The sequence below is a fragment of the Macaca thibetana genome, chromosome 8 (genome assembly GCF_024542745.1).
Source record: "Macaca thibetana thibetana isolate TM-01 chromosome 8, ASM2454274v1, whole genome shotgun sequence".
In the NCBI taxonomy this organism is placed as follows: domain Eukaryota; kingdom Metazoa; phylum Chordata; class Mammalia; order Primates; family Cercopithecidae; genus Macaca; species Macaca thibetana.
In genome coordinates this window covers 108,622,290-108,642,191 of record NC_065585.1, presented here as the reverse complement: position 1 = coordinate 108,642,191, position 19,902 = coordinate 108,622,290, and the positions used below count along the sequence as shown (strand labels likewise).

Below are 19,902 nucleotides of genomic sequence, written 5' to 3'. Positions count from 1 at the left end.
CTTCAGCAAACTGATTTTCAACAAAGTTCCTAAGAACACAGATTGTAGAAAAGCTAGTATTTTCAATAAACAGCGCTGGAAAAATTGGATATCTACATGCAGAAGAATGAGAGTAGACCTCTATCTGTCACCATATAGAAAAACCAACTCAAAATGGAATAAAGACTTAAATGTAAGATGGAAAATTATGAAACTACTAGAAGAAACTACAGAGGAAAGTTTGCATGACATTGGCTGAGCAAGGATATTTTAAACAAGACCTCAAAAGCACAAAAATAGACAAATGAGATTACATAAAACTAAAAAGTACAACGAATGAAGCTATTAACAGAGAGAAGAGAAAACCTACAGAATAAAATAAAATGCTTACGAATTATACATCTAACAAAGTATTAATATCCAGACTACATAAGAAACTCAATTAGACAGCAAAAAGACAAGTAACTTGATTTAAAAATGAGCAAAAGACCTTAACAGACATTTCTTAAAAAAAAAAAAAAAAAAAAATCACCGACGGGGATGTTTTTAAAATGCTTAACATCATCAGGGAAATGCAAATCAAATTCACAACGAAGTACCACTTCACTTTAGGTAGAATGACGATTATCCAAAACACAAAAGAAAATAAATGTTAGTAAGAATGTGGAGAAAAGGGTGTGTGTGTGTGTGTGTGTGTGTGTGTGTGTGTGTATGAATACTATTCAGCCATAGAAAAGAATGAAGTCTTGTCATTTCTGACTACATGGATGAACCTGGAGGACATCATGTTAAGTGAAATAAGCTAGGCACAGAAAGACAAATAGTGCTTGATCTCACTCATACGTGGAATTGAAAGAAAGAAAGAAAGAAAGAAAGAAAGAAAGAAAGAAAGAAAGAAAGAAAGAAAGAAAGAAAGAAAGAAAGAAATAGAATAGAAACAGAGAGTACAAGAGTAGTTACCAGAGACTTGTAAGGGGACAGGTTAGGGAGAGGATGGAAAGAGGTTGGTCAATGGGTACAAAGTTGCAAGTAGATAGCACAAATAAATTCTGATCATTGTACAACATAGATATGCATTGAAACATCAAATTTTACCCCCTCGATATGAACAATTATAATGTCTCAGTTTAAAAAATTAAAAACTAAATTTAAAAAGACTAAAGCTAAACAGAATATATGCTAAATTATCTTCTGGAACAGGTGTGGTACCTTAGGTGTAGGCCCAAGGGAAAGAGACTTTAGGACAGAGACGTGTACCCAAAATTATTGGAGGGTGCCCTCAGGACTGATGCCTGTCTGGAAATAGGATTAAGCCAAAGGAGAATTTTAACTGAAATGTTGATCCCATTAGATCTCTGGTGCCAAGGTGGCCCTTCAGAAGCATCCTATCCTGGTGGAATGGGGGCTGGGTCTTTAGACCCGTTATGGTTCCCCACAATTGACCTGCCATTGGTTGAACTTTGGCCCCAGTGAAGATCATGATTTAGGCAAGAAAGTTCTCTTCCACAGAGGGCATTGAAAGTGACTCATCTGTGCAAGGTCATCTGCACAGCTACTCCCAGATGTGGGTGAAATGTTTGTCTCAGTCCTGAAGGAGTAATCTGGGCTGTACAGCATAGTATCAATTATGATTGATTTAAAATATTATTTTACTTTATTGCCATAAAGATGTTCTTACCTATCTGTTCATAGTCCCAGTTTTTTGACTTATAAAATAGATGTGTCTCCATAAGGGCATTAAGTATATACTTAATGCTAATCCTGTATGTAGGTTTACCTCCAAAGCAAGCATTGCATAGAATAACCTTTTTTAAAAAAAGACTTATTTTCAGAGCTAGTTATTTTAAATTATCAAAGACTGTAAGGGACAATGTTTTCAGAAAGACTTTCTGGAAGGTCGAGAGGTCCAAACTTTAGTGTTCTGCCTGTTTGTTCTACTAATCAAATGCTAAAAGTGGCTAAAAATACAGTAAGGCTTTCATTTTAAATATTAGGAAAGTAAAGCCTAGAAATATAGAGAGAAATGCTTAGTATTTTTATTCGTGTGTCTATTCAATGTGTTATTCATTGAATTTCAACTATGTGCCAGATACTGCTAAATACCAGGATATAAAAAAGTAAGCGGTGAGTCTTGCAGTTGAGGGACTGTAGTCTCAAAGAAAAGCCAAGTGAATTATAAAATAATGTAATAACTGCTCTGTATTAGGTTGAATGGCGATCATTAAAAAGTCAGGAAACAACAGGTGCTGGAGAGGATGTGGAGAAATAGGAACACTTTTACACTGTTGGTGGGATTGTAAACTAGTCCAACCATTATGGAAAACAGTATGGCGATTCCTCAAGGATCTAGAACTAGATGTACCATATGACCCAGCCATCCCATTACTGGGTATATACCCAAAGGATTATAAATCATGCTGCTATAAAGACACATGCACACGTATGTTTATTGCGGCACTATTCACAATAGCAAAGACTTGGAAACAACCCAAATGTCCATCAGTGACAGACTGGATTAAGAAAATGTGGCACATATACACCATGGAATACTATGCAGCCACAAAAAAGGATGAGTTTGTGTCCTTTGTAGGGACATGGATGCAGCTGGAAACCATCATTCTCAGCAAACTATCACAAGAACAGAAAACCAAACACCGCATGTTCTCACTCATAGGTGGGAACTGAACAATGAGATCACTTGGACTTGGGAAGGGGAACATCACATACCGGGGCCTATAATGGGGAGGGGGCAGGGGGGAGGGACTGCATTGGGAGTTATACCTGATGTAAATGACGAGTTGATGGGTGCTGACGAGTTGATGGGTGCAGCACAGCAACATGGCACAAGTATACATATGTAACAAACCTGCACGTTATGCACATGTACCGTAGAGCTTAAAGTATAATAATAATAAAATAAAATAAATAAAAAAAATAAAAAGTAAGCGGTGAGTCTTGAAGTTGAGGGACCGTAGTCTCAAAGAAAAGCCAAGTGAATTATAAAATAATGTAATAACTGCTCTGTATTAGGTTGAATTGTGGTACCCCAAAGATATGATCACCAATATCAACAGGATGTGACTTTATTTGAAATAAGAATGTTTGCCAATGTACTTAATTCAGGATCTTCATATGAGATCTTTTTGGTTTTGACGGTGCCTAAATTCAATGATGAATGCACTTTAAAAAGACAGAATAGGATGATGTTGGCTTCGTAAAATGAGTTAGGGAGGATTCCCTCCTTTTTTATTGATTGGAATAGTTTCAGAAGGAATGGTACCAACTCCTCTTTGTACCTCTGGTAGAATGCAGCTGTGAATCCACCTGGTCCTGGACTTTTTTTGGTTTGTAGGCTATTAATTATTGCCTCAATTTCAGAGCCTGCTATTGGTCTATTCATGGATTCAACTTCTTCCTGATTTAGTCTTGGGAGAGTGTAAGTTTCCAGGAAATTATCCATTTCTTCTAGGTTTTCTAGTTTATTTGCATAGAGGTGTTTAAAGTATTCTCTGATGGTAGTTTGTATTTCTGTGGGGTCGGTGGTGATATCCCCTTTATCATTTTTTATTGTGTCTATTTGATTCTTCTCTCTTTTCTTCTTTATTAGTCTTGCTAGCAGTCTATCAATTTTGTTGATCTTTTCAAAAAACCAGCTCCTGGATTCATTGATTTTTTTGGAGGGTTTTTTGGGTCTCTATCTCCTTCAGTTCTGCTCTGATCTTAGTTATTTCTTGCCTTCTGCTAGCTTTTGAATGTGTTTGCTCTTACTTCTCTAGTTCTTTTAATTGTGATGTTAGGGTGTCAATTTTAGATCTTTCCTGCTTTCTCTTGTGGGCATTTAGTGCTATAAATTTCCCTCTACACACTGCTTTAAATGTGTCCCAGAGATTCTGGTATGTTGTATCCTTGTTCTCATTGGTTTCAAAGAACATCTTTATTTCCACCTTCATTTCGTTATGTACCCAGTAGTCATTCAGGAGCAGGTTGTTCAGTTTCCATGTAGTTGAGCGGTTTTGATTGAGTTTCTTAGTCCTGAGTTCTAGTTTGATTGCACTGTGGTCTGAGAGAGAGTTTGTTAAAATTTCTGTTCTTTTACATTTGCTGAAGAGTGCTTTACTTCCAACTCTGTGGTCAATTTTGGAATAAGTGCTATGTGGTGCTGAGAAGAATGTATATTCTGTTGATTTGGGGTGGAGAGTTCTGTAAATGTCTATTAGGTCCACTTGGTGCAGAGTTGAGTTCAATTCCTGGATATCCTTGTTAACTTTCTATCTTGTTGATCTGTCTAATGTTGACAGTGGGGTGTTAAAGTCTCCCATTATTATTGTATGGGAGTCTAAGTCTCTTTGTAAGTCTCTAAGGACATGCTTTATGAATCTGGGTGCTCCTTTATGTATTGGGTGCATATATATTTAGGATAGTTAGCTATTCCTGATGAATTGATCCCTTTACCATTGTGTAATGGCCTTCTTTGTCTCTTTTGATGTTTGATGGTTTAAAGTCTGTTTTATCAGAGACTAGGATTGCAACCCCTGCTGTTTTTTGTTTTCCATTTGCTTGGTAGATCTTCCTCCATCCCTTTATTTTGAGCCTATGTGTGTCTCTGCATGTGAGATGGGTCTCCTGAATACAGCAAACTGATGGGTCTTAACTCTTTATCCAGTTTGCCCGTCTGTGTCTTTTAATTGGACCATTAATCCATTTAAATTTAAGGTTAATATTGCTATGTGTGAACTTGATCCTGTCATTATGATATTATCTGGTTATTTTGCTCACTAGTTGATGCAGTTTCTTCCTAGCATAGATGGTCTTTACATTTTGACATGTTTTTGCAATGGCTGGTGCCTGTTGATACCAAAGCCTGGCAGAGATACAACAAACTAAGAGAATATTAGACCAATATCCCTGATGAACATCGATGCAAAACTCCTCAGTAAAATACTGGAAAACCGAATCCAGCAGCACACCAAAAAGCTTATCCACCATGATCAAGTGGGCTTCATCCCAGAGATGCAAGGTTGGTTCAACATACACAAATCAATAAACGTAATCCAGCATATAAACAGAACCAAAGACAAAAACCGCGTGATTATCTCAATAGATGCAGAGAAGGCCTTTGACAAAATTCAACAGCCCTTCATGCTAAAAACTCTCAATAAATTTGATATTGGTGGTATGTATCTCAAAATAATAAGAGCTATTTAAGACAAACCCACAGCCAATATCATACTGAATGGGCAAAAACTGGAAGCATTCCCTTTGAAAACTGGCACAAGATGCCCTCTCTCACCTCTCCTATTCAACATAGTGTTGGAAGTTCTGGCTAGGGCAATCAGGCAAGAGAAAGAAATAAAGAGTATTCAGTTAGGAAAAGAAGAAGTCATATTGTCCCTGTTTGCAGATGGCATGATTGTATATTTAGAAAACTCCATTGTCTCAGCCCAAAATCTCCTTAAGCTGATAAGGAAATTCAGCAAAGTCTCAGGACACAAAATCAATGTGCAAAAATCACAAACATTCTTATACACCAGTAACAGACAAACAGAGAGCCAAATCATGAATGAACTCCCATTCACAATAGCTTCAAAGAGAATAAAATACTCAGGAATCCAACTTACAAGGGATGAAAAGGACCTCTTCAAGGAGAACTACAAACCACTGCTCAGTGAAATAAAAGAGGACACAAACAGCATAATTTATAATCCTTTGGGTATATACCCAGTAATGGGATGGCTGGGTCATATGGTACATCTAGTTCTAGATCCTTGAGGAATCGCCATACTGTTTTCCATAATGGTTGAACTAGTTTACAATCCCACCAACAGTGTAAAAGTGTTCCTATTTCTCCACATCCTCTCCAGCACCTGTTGTTTCCTGACTTTTTAATGATTGCCGTTCTAACTGGTGTGAGATGGTATCTCATGGTGGTTTTGATTTGCATTTCTCTGATGGCCAGTGATGATGAGCATTTTTTCATGTGTCTGTTGGCTGTATGAATGTCTTCTTTTGAGAAATGTCTGTTCATGTCCTTTGCCCACTTTTTGATGGGGTTGTTTGTTTTTTTCTTGTAAATTTGTTTGAGTTCTTTGTAGGTTCTGGATATTAGCCCTTTGTCAGATGAGTAGATTGCAAAAATTTTCTCCCAATTGCAGCACTATTCACAATAGCAAAGACTTGGAATCAACCCAAATGTCCATCAGTGACAGATTGGATTAAGAAAATGTGGCACATATACACCATGGAATACTATGCAGCCATAAAAAAGGATGAGTTTGAGTCCTTTGTAGGGACTTGGATGCAGCTGGAATCCATCATTCTTAGCAAACTATCACAAGAACAGAAAACCAAACACCGCATGTTCTCACTCATAGGTGGGAACTGAACAATGAGATCACTCGGACTCAGGAAGGGGAACATCACACACCGGGGCCTATCATGGGGAGGGGGGAGGGGGGAGGGATTGCATTGGGAGTTATACCTAATGTAAATGACGAGTTGATGGGTGCAGCACAGCAACATGGCACAAATATACATATGTAACAAACCTGCACGTTATGCACATGTACCCTACAACTTAAAGTATAATAATAATAAATAAATTAAAAAAAAAAAAAAAAAAAAAAAAAAAAAAAAAAGAGGACACAAACAAATGGAAGAACATACCATTCTTATGGATAGGAAGAATCATTGTGAAAATGGCCATACTGCCCAAGGTAATTCATAGATTCAATGCCATCCCCATTAAGCTACCAATGAGTTTCTTCACAGAATTGGAAAAAACTGCTTTAAAGTTCATATGGAACCAAGAATGACCCCACATTGCCAAGAAAATCCTAAGCCAAAAGAACAAAGCTGGAAGCATCACGCTACCTGACTTCAAGCTATACTACGAGGCTACAGTAACTGAAACAGCATGGTACTGGTACCAAAACAGAGATATAGACCAATGAAACAGAACAGAGCCCTCAAAAATAATACCACACATCCACAACCATCTGATCTGTGACAAACCTGACAAAAACAAGAAATGGGGAAAGCATTCCCTATTTAATAAATGGTGCTGGGAAAATTGGCTAGCCATAAGTAGAAAGCTGAAACTGGATCCTGTCCTTATTCCTTATACAAAAATTAATTCAAGATGGATTAGAGACTTAAATGTTAGACCTAAAACCATAAAAACCCTAGAAGAAAACCTAGGTAATACCATTCAGGACATAGGCATGGACAAGGACTTCATGTCTAAAACACCAAAAGCAACGGCAACAAAAGCCAAAATTGACAAATGGGATCTCATTAAACTAAAGAGCCTCTGCACAGCAAAGGAAACTACCATCAGAGTGAACAGGCAACCTATAGAATGGGAGAACATTTTCGCAATCTACTCATCTGACAAAGGAATCATATCCAGAACCTACAGAGAACTGAATCAAATTTACAAGAGAAAAACAAACAATCCCATCAAAAAGTGGGCAAAGGATATGAACAGACACTTCTCAAAAGAAGACATTCATACAGCCAACAGACACATGAAAAAATGCGCATCATCACTCGCCATCAGAGAAATGCAAGTCGAAACCACAATGAGATACCATCTCACACCAGTTAGAATGGTGATCATTAAAAAAATCAGGAAACAACAGGTGCTGGAGAGGATGTGGAGAAGTAGGAACGGTTTTACACTGTTGGTGGGACTGTAAACTATTTCAACCATTGTGGAAAACAATATGGTGATTCCTCAAGGATCTAGAATTAGAAATAACATTTGACCCAGCCATCCCATCACTGGGTATATACCCAAAGGATTATGTCATGCTGCTATAAAGACACATGCACACGTATGTGTATTGCAGCACTATTCACAATAGCAAAGACTTGGAACCAACCCAAATATCCATCAGTGACAGACTGGATTAAGAAAATGTGGCACATACACACCATGGAATACTATGCAGCCACAAAAAAGGATGAGTTCGTGTCCTTTGTAGGGACATGGATGCAGCTGGAAACCATCATTCTCAGCAAACTATCGCAAGAACAGTAAACCAAATACCACATGTTCTCACTTATAGGTGGGAATTGAACAACGAGATCACTTGGACACAGGAAGGGGAATATCACACACTGGGTTGTATTGTGGGGAGGGGTGGGAGGGATAGCATTAGGAGATATACCTAATGTAAATGACGAGTTAATGGGTGCAGCACAGTAACATGGCACATGTATACATATGTAACAAACCTGCACGTTGTGCACATGTACCCTAGAACTTAAAGTATAATAATAATAAAAAAGAATGACAGAATAGGAAACACACAAAGATAAGGGAAGAAGGCCACGTGAAGACAGGCAGAGACTGGGGTTATGCTTCCCAATCTAAAGAATACCAGGAATCCCTGGAAACCAAAAGGAACAATAAAGTATTCCTGCCTAGAGCCTTCAGAGGGAGCGTAGTCCTACCAACAGTGATTTTGGAGTTCAGACCTAAAAAGTGTGAGAATAGAAATGTCCTCTGTCTCCAATTAGTAAGTGGTGGTTTGTTGGGGCAGCCCAAGGAACTCCCTACCTGCTGTAACAGAGATAGAAGCAAAATATGTGGGGAAACAGTGTAGAACCAAGCTCTCTGTGGGGCAATGTGGTTTTACAAGGGACATGATATCAGACCCAGAACTTTAAAAAAAGAGTTAGTATTTTCCAGGTGAAGTTAGTTTAGGGCCAATCTACCGTTTCATTCCTGTTGGCAGAGCTTAATTTGGTCATGCTGGTGATGTTTGGGAATGATAAGCTCACTATGCAGTTGACCTTTGAACAAAACAGATTTGAACTACAAGGGCCCACTTACACAGATTGTTTTCTTCTTCTGCCACTTCTGAAACAGCAAGACCATCCCCTCCCCTTCCTCCTCCTCAGCCTACTCAACCTTCATCACAAGGATGAAGACCTTTATGATGATCCACTTCCGGTTAATAAATAGTAAATATATTTTCTCTACTTTATGATTTTCTTAATAACATTCTGCTATTCTCTAGCTTACTTTACTGTAAGAATATAGGATATAATACATATATAAAATATGTGTCAATTGACTGTTTATGTAATCAATAAGGTTTCCAGTCAACAATAGACTATTAGTAGTTAAGTGTTTGGGGAGTCAAAAGTTATGTGCAGATTTTTGACTGCACAGGGTGTGGGGTTCAGCAACCCTGACCTTGTTGTTGTTCAAGGATCAACTGTGGTTATCTTAAACTATGTAGAGTTCATTTTAAGGATAGACATGTAGATAAGTAAACAAGGATTTCAGCCATATGCACAGATTTCAAGGGAAGCCAGGCAAAGCAAAGCATCCAAGCTAAGAAGGAGCAGAAACAGTAGCAAAACTAGTCTCTGAGCTTGGACAAGTCAGTCGTTTGAATCCTAAACAGCTCTAGAAATATCTGCAGCAAAGCTTCTCAATTTTTATTCTCTTTACTATTAATTCAAATCTATCTCTATATCTGTCCACTTACTTTTCTGTTAACAATTTGATGATTCCCCTCCAGATTTCCTAACACAAACTCCAGGGAAAGAATCATATTGACTCACCTAGTAATCTACCAAGCCCTGTCAGAGGCTACCGTCCCTCCTATTCCACTTTTCAAAGCCTGTCAAAGATGACAAAGATGACAAACAAGTGGTAAGACTCTAGAAAAGGCTACAGTTGTGAAGGGCCTTAAATGTCTATCTGAACAATTTTAATTTTATTCTTTGTTTTGAGGTAATTAAAATATTCTTTCGTATGGGGAAATGCCATGATTAACTTTGCTTTTTAGGAAGACACCTATACAACTAAAAACTAAAATGCAATGAGACTCATGGTAAAGGTGTTAGCGAGAAGCTTTTCTAGTGTTCAAACCAGATGAGGGCTGAGACAGAACTGGAATCCAATGTTTTTCTGCCATCTACTCCTTAGTAGTCTCATGTAGAAAGCTGTCTAAAATATGAAGCACACAGATCTCTTGAGATTTTCTGCTTTGATCTTTGCTTTTTTATTTAGCTTCATTTAGCACCAGTGAATCACTGGAAAAGGGGATTTGATGACTTCAGGTTCGTAGATGGCGATGTACCATGCTTCCACACCGGAGGGAGGCAAAACCTCAAAACCTTGGCATTTCTATCCATGATTTTAACAGCTTGAGTTATATAAATGCTTTTTGCTGTAGAAAAAAAAAAAAAAAAAAAAAAGCCAGGCATCAACCAAAACACCTTCCACAAAATGACTAGGTAATAAAGATTAAGTATAGAGTAAATCCATTTCACTTTAGGTAAAAGACAACCCCAGATATTTATTATTGCTGTCTTTTTTAATGTTTTCCTTTTCTTTCTCTTTCAATTAAGATACAACTTTGAGTACTAAGCATTCCAATCGTGTCATTATCCAGACACTTTGGAGAGGGGAGGAGGGAGGATTGGCAAGATTTATACATATACAGTGCACGCAGGTACAATAGGCACAGAGTAGAAAACAAAGGCTCGTGTCAACCAGTCATTTTCCATCTTACATTTCAAACTGTCATTTTAAACAAGCAAATACAAACATTCCTGAGCAATGAGAAGAAGCAAAGCAGGCTGTTATTATTATTTTTTTTGAAGGGGTTTCTTTTATTTGGTTCCACTTTTTATCTTTCAGTGAGTTTCCTAATAATGCCTTTGACAAGTAACATGTTTTTTCCATTTGCAATAAAACTCACTAAAGAACACGCGGCTCTCCCTTCCTTTATCAGCTTCCTTTGTTGCTGCTGCCCCAGGAGGGTTTTTTTTTTTTTTTTTCTCCAAATAAGGCCTCAACCAAGAGGGAGATGTTTTATAATGAGTAATTACACCAAGATCATTTCATTAACCCTTTATTGTCCTCAAATCTGATTTAATCTGCTGAAAAAAAAAGAACATAATTGAAAATATAGGAAATCCATAACAATAAATGACAGAGCTGGAAGAGATATGCTTGCATGGTGTGTGATGGAAAAATGCACCTTCAGGGACACTGCCTGACCTTTTCAAGAAACCAGCAGTCATAAGTGTGTCCTAGAAGCACACTGAGTTTTCAAAGATACCAAATGAAGAAGAGAACAACATATTACAGTTAAATGCACTTACACTCCGTTTACACTGAGTATTATGTGCAGTTGGGAAGAGCATGGGCTCTGTAGTCAGATAGAAAGTGTGGATCTAAATTTCCCACCAGGCAAGATACCTAACCCATGATATATCTTCCTGAGATAATGGAGATTATGTTGGTTCCTAACTCATGGAAGATTGCAAAGAAGAAATGCAACACTGTATATAAAGCTCTAAGCATGAGGTCTGCTATATAGTAGTTCCCGGAAAAATGTTAGGTGTTCAAGATAAGATAGACAACAGCATCTTTATACTCTACATTAAGTGACTGCCCTTGCACTAAAAGAATTTGTCATCTAATATAGAGCATAAAGAGTCCAGAGATATTACTGTTTTCTCTGATGAATTTGGTAGGTTGGTTTTAATTCTAGGTCTATTTGGAAGTGTTCATGTCCTCAATCACTCTTCAATTTGTTGTAATATCACACAATTATTCTTGGCCTCTGTTGTCTATCTAAAGCAGGAATATTTTATTACTATTGTCTGCACCATAAATAAAAGAGATGACATAGAGCCCATCTAATCTTAGAATTAAATAACCAAGGAAAGATTTAGCAGTGTAGTATATTGAAAATACCTGTTCATAGTAGTAGTCAAATAAACTTGGATCCAGCATCTCATTTGTTTAGCAATCTTAATGTTGGTGCTTTCTCTTTGGGTTAGTTTCTTCATTTATGAAGTGGGGGTAGTAATATCTACATAATAGTGTTAATGAGAGGATGAAGTATAGAATTTTTTAGATTTTTATTTTGAAATAATATTAGACTTACTAGAGAGTTGTAAAAGTAACACAAATTTTCTTCATCCAGCTTCTCCTGATGTTAACACCTTCTATAGCCATCCTACAATTACCAAAACCTGGAAGCTGGCATTGATATCATTCAAATTTAGAGATTGTTAACTAATGTATGTGTATTATACAAATTTCATCAATTTTCTCATTAATGTCCTTTTTTCTGGTCCAAGATCCAATTCCAAATTTGGTAGTGCATTTAGTTTTCAAGTCTGTTTAGTGATTTCCAGTCTGTGGTAGTTTCTCAGTCTTTCTTTGTCATTCATGACCTTAACACTTTTGTCTTGTATAGTACTAACAATTTATCTTTTAGACTCTCCTTCCATTTGGACTTGGCTGATTTATTTTTATAATTAGGTTAAGATTACACATTTCTGTCAAGAATGCAGCCCAATGTGTAGCATTGTGATGATTGTGTGATGAGTCCTCCTCAGTACAACAAAGCAGTGAGAACATGATGTTATGGCTTGTTATTAGTGATATTAATTTTGATCACTTGATGAAGATAGGCCTGCCAGATTTTATCACTGTAAGGCAACCATTTATTCCTTGTAATGAATGTCTTATGGTGAGATATTTTGTGACCATACGAGTGTCCCTTTTCTCATACTTCTGTTTACTAATTTTATTATCTACCCATGATTCCTACCTGCAATCCATATGTGTTGATTACCTAATGGTCACTTGTTATTCATTATTCCTGCAAATTAATTGGAATTTTACTGTAAAGAAGAGCTATCTCTTCTTCCCTATCTATTTATTTAATTGTTTACTTCCATCAATATGGACTCATATATATCTATTTTATTGTATGGGTTATAATCTCTTTCCATCAGTGTATATTCTTTGCTTGACTCTTCCTAGATTTGACCATTGAGAGGTATGTCAAATTAGACTCTGAGTTGTTTGAACATGGTCCCATCATTTTCTGAGTAGTTGTTGACTTTCTGGAACCACAAAAATTCCATGCTTAACTTGTACTTTTCCTGCTCAACTTTAGAATCAACTATTTCTCCAAGGAGTCCTAGTTTCTTTATTGGGAAATTGCATTTAGAAATCAATATCTAGATGCTAGGTGAGCTGATGCCTACTAAGATATTATTGCTTCTAGGTGCTTGCAATAAATACTCTTAGGAAATATGTGTATAATACAAACACATACATATGCACATGCACATATACACATGGCTATATATATACACACACACACACATATACACACACATATGGTTATATGATTTCTCCAGCAATGAGTAAATTTCATTCATTCATTTTTTGATATGTTCTACAAGTCAAAGCTATAACAAAAGTTGTACTCAGCAAAGTATGACTCCTGCCAATCCTTTTATCCCATTTTCATTTACTCATCCTTTTTACCTTAATGTCATCTTCCCCACCTAGGTAAGTTATGTCATTAGTCTCTGGTTTATCTTTCCTGTATTTATTTTTGCATATATTATCAGGTATATGTATATTTTCTTGTATTCCTCTGTCTTAAGTAGAAGTAGCATACCGTAGATATTTATATGTGTTTTGATTTTTTTTACTTAATAATACATCCAAGAAATTCATCCATCTTAATAAGATATCTTCTTATTTTTTTTTTATTGCTGCATACTTCTCTATTGTGTGGCTATACTTTAGTTTATTCAAACACTCTTCTATGTATGGCACTTGGGTAGTTTCTAATATTTTGCATTTACAAAGAATGCTGCAGTGAATAACCTTGTGCCTATGTACTTTTGTATTGGTATAAGTATCATAACATTTTTAAAGTGTTGGTACATAGCAAAAGTAGTCACTAATCCTTCCAAATTTGTAGAGCGCCTAGGTTGATATCCAGAAGTGTTTGAGGTATCAGTGTTAGGAGGAGGTTATTATTGACTGTACATGTCTGGTATACAAAGAGGAAGAAAAAGCCTCTGACTGATAACGCTTGAAAATCAGGAGATGGTTGAAAGCACCAAGTGTATTGGGAAGAAAGAGCTGGACAAAACTTGACCTGACATAAGGGATCTGCACAGTCAGCTAATCAAGAAGTTTTGGAAGAGGAAAATCAGAGTCAGAAGAGAGGGCCTGAGGCCACCAGGAACAGGATTGTTTTCAGTGCATGGAGAACAACAGGATTGTTTTCAGTGTTAAAGATGTAACGAGGGAAGCAAATGACTCTCCTTGCAGAGAGCCTGGCAAGTGTGGCTACTTTTTAAAAAAATATAAATTTCTTCAAACTGTTATTAATGAAAATGTAGTAAACAGAGGCTATAGGAAGTAAATGACAGTTTTTTCTCAGTCTTACATTTCTTATAAATGCATGTAGGGTTTCCTGACCCACATCCCTCCATTTGAGAATTATTTCCTAAGACCATTTTCTAACTTTCATAACTTCAAATCAAAACATATTAAAAAGAACAATTTCTGATTGTGTGACTGTTCCTTTTAATTTTATCCTGGTTTGCCTGAAGTCAAAAAGTTATTAAGACTCTATTAATGTAGCAAAAGAAAACAGAAAATCATTGAAATTATCTTTATGGTATTGTCTTTGTTCATTTTGTGTTTCTGTAAAGGAATACCACAGACTTTGTTCTTTCATAATCAGCATTAATCTCTGCATGAGGGTAGATCCCTCAGGACCTAAATGCCCATCAGGCCACACCTCTCAACACTGTTGCACTGGGGATGAAGTTTCCAGCACCTGAACTCTGGAGGACACATTTAAATCATAACAGGTATCTAAACATTCCTTCCACAAGGTGAAAGAGGTGTTGTGGTATCAAGAAATACATCCATCCTCCTTTTCCAAATTCCAAAATCACTGAGAGAAGGAGACACCAGAGAGATAGAGAACAAAATAGTAGCTTCATTACTACAAAACAGTGCAAATCTGGAGAAAGTGATGTAATATCTGTGATACACTGATCTTGTTCATGCTTCATTCCCATGACAGGAAAAACAGGAAAATCAAAGTTCACTTGTGAGGAACTGTCTATCAGAAAATGGAAGTTTCTTGTTGACAAGATCAGCCCCAAAGTGGAGAGCAGGAAGAGCAGAACCAAGAACACTCAAGCACTTCTTCCAAATTCATCAATTAAGAAAGTTACATCTCTTCCCATTGGGTAGGGGTGGTTATATATAGGAGGAGAGGCTAGAGTTCCTCTGTACACATAAGTTGACAGAAGGGAATTTTTTTTTTTTTTGAGATTGAGTCTTGCTCTGTCACCCAGGCTGGATGGAGTACAGGGGCACAATCACAACTCACTGCAGCTGTGAACTCCTGGCCTCAAGTGATGCTCCCACCTCAGCCTCCCAAAACACTGGGATTACAGGCATGAGCCACCGTACCCAGCCAGGATATAGTTGACTTTTTTTTATTTTTTAAATTTTTTTGAGATAGAGTTTCGCTCCTGTTGCCTAGGCTAGAGTGCAGTGATGTGATCTCGGCTCACTGCAACCTCTACGTCCCGGGTTCCAGCGATTCTCCTGCCGAAGCCTCCTGAGTAGCTGGGATTACAGGCATGTGCCACCACGCTCGACTAATTTTGTATTTTTAGTAGAGATTGGGTTTCACCATGTTGGTCAGGCTGGTCTTGAACTCCCAACTTCAGGTGATCTGCCAACCTCAGTCTCCTAAAGTGCTGGGATTACAGGTGTGAGCCACCACCCACCCTCACCATTGAGAACTCCCAACCTACACACTTCCAAAGATGAGATTGGAGAGCTACTTTAATACTCTGGATGCACTCATTTCCAAAGGCATACTTTCACCTTCTGATGTGGCCCTCTGTTAGGACCCTCAGGTTTATTGTATACATTTGGTGGATCAGGACATGCTAAGTCCTGACCTCAGAGGCATGCTTGGTGGCAAAATTCTTAGCAAGGGTGCTATTTAATGAAAATTAAGCACTCCAGAATCCTCCTGCTTCCGTCTCTCTCTCTTTTTTTTTTAATCTGACGCTGCTTTTACATCTTGAATTAATTATTCTTCCAAAGCTCCTTGATTTGTTTGTATCATGCAGGGAGAGACAGGTAGGAGAGTTAATTAAATATCTTCTTGTCAGACAGCTGATGAAATCTTCAGTGACACTAGTCTTGGAGTGTGTTATGTATATATGTGTTTGTGTGTGGTTGTTCTTAAGTTATTTTTCTGTGAAGAGATTGAAAGTCAGTAATGGTCTCCTTATTTATTTTAATGGCTGGGTGGACTTTGCTTTGAAAAAGATCAGACTACAGCAGCACAGAAGCCAAGTGGCAGTAGGGGTCTAACTGGGTGATTTATCGGACAGTGCTCATAAGCAACTAGGGCCGTGTCATAGTCAAAACCTCTTTCCTGGGCTTTGCACTACGTGGTACCTCAAGATCTATTTCACTGTATCCTTTGTGTTAATAGGGATGGACACAGCCCATTGCCTATAAGGATATAGGAGGTTGTTGGAGAGAACTGTGTTGCTGTAAGAAGAACAAGACTATTACGAGAGCAAATATCTGGGTGAGGAACAGGGAGTGAGTGATTGGGGTGCTCACGGGCTTAAATATCATCTGGGAGAAGAGAGTACCATTTTTGGTAACAAAGAATAATTTCCAGGACTTTTGCATCTACAGTCACAGCTATTTTTTTTTTATTTTAGACAGTTAGTTTGTTTATATATTCAAAAATAGTGTGTATCTTGTCGTTGAGGAGACAATAATTGGGAAGAAGAAACATTGGATTTAAGATTCTTTGAGATTATCTCTTCTATTATTTAAGCAAAAATCTCCTGTCCAAGGGAAGTAAAGCATGGTTTATTATAGGTAGCCAAGTATTTGATTATATGCTATACATAAGCTATGTGAATATGCTCCTTTTACAGAAGAATATAATTTATTTTTGCTTTTTTTTTTTTTTTGAAAGAGAGTCTCACTATGTCACCCAGGCTGGAGTACAGTGGCCGGATCTTGGTTCACTGCAACCTCTGCCTCTCGGGTTCAAGCAATTCTCTTTCCTCAGCCTCCCAGATAGATGGGATTACAGGTGCCCACTACCACGCCCAGCTAATTTTTCTTTCCTGTTTTTTTTTTTTTTTAAATATATATTTTAGTAGAGACAGGGTTTCACCATGTTGCCCAAATTATTTTGAACTCCTGAACTCAGGCAATCTGCCTACCTCGGCCTCCCAAAGTGCTGGGATTACAGGTGTGAACCACCGTGCCCTGCCAACGGGTTGTTTTGTTGTTGTTATTGTGTTTGTTGTTGTTGTTGTTATTTCGAGACAGAGTCTTACTCTGTCCCCCAGGCTGGAGTACAGTGGCGCGTTCTCCGCTCACTGTAACCTCTGCCTCCTGGGTTCAAGTGATTCTCCCGCCTCAGCCTCCTGAGTAGCTGGGATTACAGGTGCACACCATCACGCCTGGCTAATTTTTGTATTTTTAGTAGAGTCAGGGTTTCACCATGTTGGCCAGGCTGATCTTGAACTCCTGACCTCAGGTGATTCACCTGCCTTGGCCTACCAAAGTGCTGGAATTACAGGCATGAGTCACCGTGCCAGGCAATATAATTATTTAAAATAAGTTATTTATTTACTGTTTTCAAATCTAAGAAAAACTGCCTTGAATTTCTTAGTTTGAATGATGGGAAATATTTTTGCCACATAATGAAAGAAATAATAAAATTCTTTGGAGGGCCTTGGCTGCGTCACCTGGTCTCTGTTCCATCATTCTTGGATGGCAGCTTGGGGTTCATTTTCTATATGTCTTGAAAAATATTTGCCTATGCTTTAGCCTGAGTGGAATAGTCACCTAAAATCACCCTCAATCCCAGATCCTTTGTCAATTAAAGAATCACCTCAATCACAATGCTTTCCTTATTAATTGTAACTAGAAGTCGTCTTCCCTTGACCTCTTCCAATCTGTGGCTCACCTTCACTTATAGTACTTCTTGCACTTGTCTTTCATACTTATTTAGGTGTATTCCCTATTTTCTTTACTACATATCTTTCTTAAGAGTAGGGACTATATCTTAAGTGCACTGTCACATAAATGTGAACATTAAACATAGTCTTGTTTTCTTGATGCATTTCTAATTGAAGGTAGGGGTAGAGAAAATAAAAAAAAAAAGAAGCAAATAAAATAATAAGGTAAACATATTAACACTATAATCATTTTTAAAAGAAATAAAACAGTCATGTGGTAGAGAGTGACCAGGCAGTGGAGGTGGGGTGCATTGTTATGCATGAGGAGGTAGATAGTAGAGGAGTTGAATAATCAGAAAAAGCCTCTGGGATGTTCAAGCTGAGGCCTGAAGGAAAAGAAAGAACTGAAGATGCAAATATCTCTTACTAGAGTGCTTTATGGACAAGCAACAGAGAGCAAGTCTCTTTCTTAGATAGTTATGACCTTAGAAGGCACGGTAAAGAAAAAGTGGCTAGTATGTGGGTATGTGTTCTCGGTCAACATTAAGGGATGGATAGAAGTTGGGGAAACTATCATAAAGCTCTAGTGGGCTGTGCAAAGGAGCATCTTAAGCAGGTGGGTAATATAGACTAAGTTTCATGGCTAAAGACCCTTCTGAATGTTGTGTAGAACAGGATTATAAGCGTGCCAGAATGGCAAGAGGAAGACCAGTTACAAGGAGGATGCATTAGTCCAGGTGAGAGTGAATGCATCTTGAATGAGGGTGGATTATATCATTTCACACTGGGGTTGTTGAGGACAAAATATGTAGGCAATTAAATGAAACAAAGAGGAAGTCTTCCTGGAATGAGCATATGTCTTTATTTTGGCAACCTCTATTTGTAAATCAGGAAAATGTGGGGCAACATGAATTCCAATCCTTACCTAACCCAAACTCTAACCCTAACACAAGCTAACGGGATTATCAGGGGGAAATTATACAGAGAAATGGCTTTATTCTCTTTTGGAAATTTTGATATAAGTTTGGTAAAGTTGTACTTTTTAAAGATGAACAAAGACTCTGGACTTCCTTCAGAGCAATAAATCTAAACTCTGTGTCTCAACTAGTATTCTTGCAAATGAGAGGTTCACCTCCTTCATTTGGATGAAGCAGAACTGAACCGAAGTGAGATTCTAAGTGGGCACAATGTTAAGTAAATTAGGTCAAAATGTATAAGAATCAAGAAAATTTCTGTTTTATTATCCTATAATGTCCTTAATTATATCAGTTGTAGACTCTTAAAACGCCCATCTCATCTCAGTACTTCTGTAAAATCGATTTTTCTCTGATACCTGGAAATTTTGTGCCACCTAGAAAAATTATTTTCCTGTTTACCTACGAATTTTTCCTTCAAAAATGGAGTGATATCCTCAGGAAAGCACAGACTGGGTCTTATGATATCATTATACACTCAGTGCCAACAAAGTCATTCATATAGTTAGACTTCAGTAAGTATTTGGGGTGTTACTAATGACAAAATTGTTCACCATCCCTAAAATGACTATTCTGTGCCTTGACATGGGGACAAATTTCTTGATGAATACGTGCTTACTAGGTAATCTCTAGTCACACCCCAGGTCGGTAGTTCTTTTTATAGGATTGTAGAAAATTCTTCCTGCTCCTGATTCCAGATCCTTGTTGTTGATCTTGTTTACACTAAGCTTTCTTGACCACCTCTGCTCTGTCCAAGGGCAGTGACAGGTTGATATGCTAATAGCTGGTTTCTTCTTGTGTCTGCATTGCTCTTCATTGCGAAGAAGAAAGATGCCATGTCAGTAAAATACATTTTTATATCTTTTGCATTAGCCAGTGAGAATAAGATGAGCCAAGTCACTTAACTGCCTCAAAGCTGTGCTGTTCAGTGACCCTGACTGCTCCTTTAGCCTGGGCTGAATGTGAACAGTGACCCCAAGGTGAAAACTTTCATTGGCTCCTCCTAAATTCCTAACACTTCAATTCCCCTAGGATCTTGAATGTTTTGCTTTGCAAATAGAAATGTCGAAAGACCCATCTATAAATTTATATTTAGTGACCCAGTGAAAAATTCTGGCTAAGG

At 37.7% G+C, this 19,902-nt stretch overlaps 1 long non-coding RNA gene across 1 annotated transcript in view; it reads left to right on the top strand.

Annotated features, from left to right (window-relative positions):
• Positions 1-19,902, top strand: part of LOC126961824 (uncharacterized) — a 100,832-nt gene that overhangs the window by 42,187 nt on the left and 38,743 nt on the right. Inside the window, exon 3 of the long non-coding RNA XR_007728433.1 lies at positions 9,516-9,649. This is a non-coding gene — a long non-coding RNA (uncharacterized LOC126961824). The remainder of the gene's footprint in view (positions 1-9,515; positions 9,650-19,902) is intronic.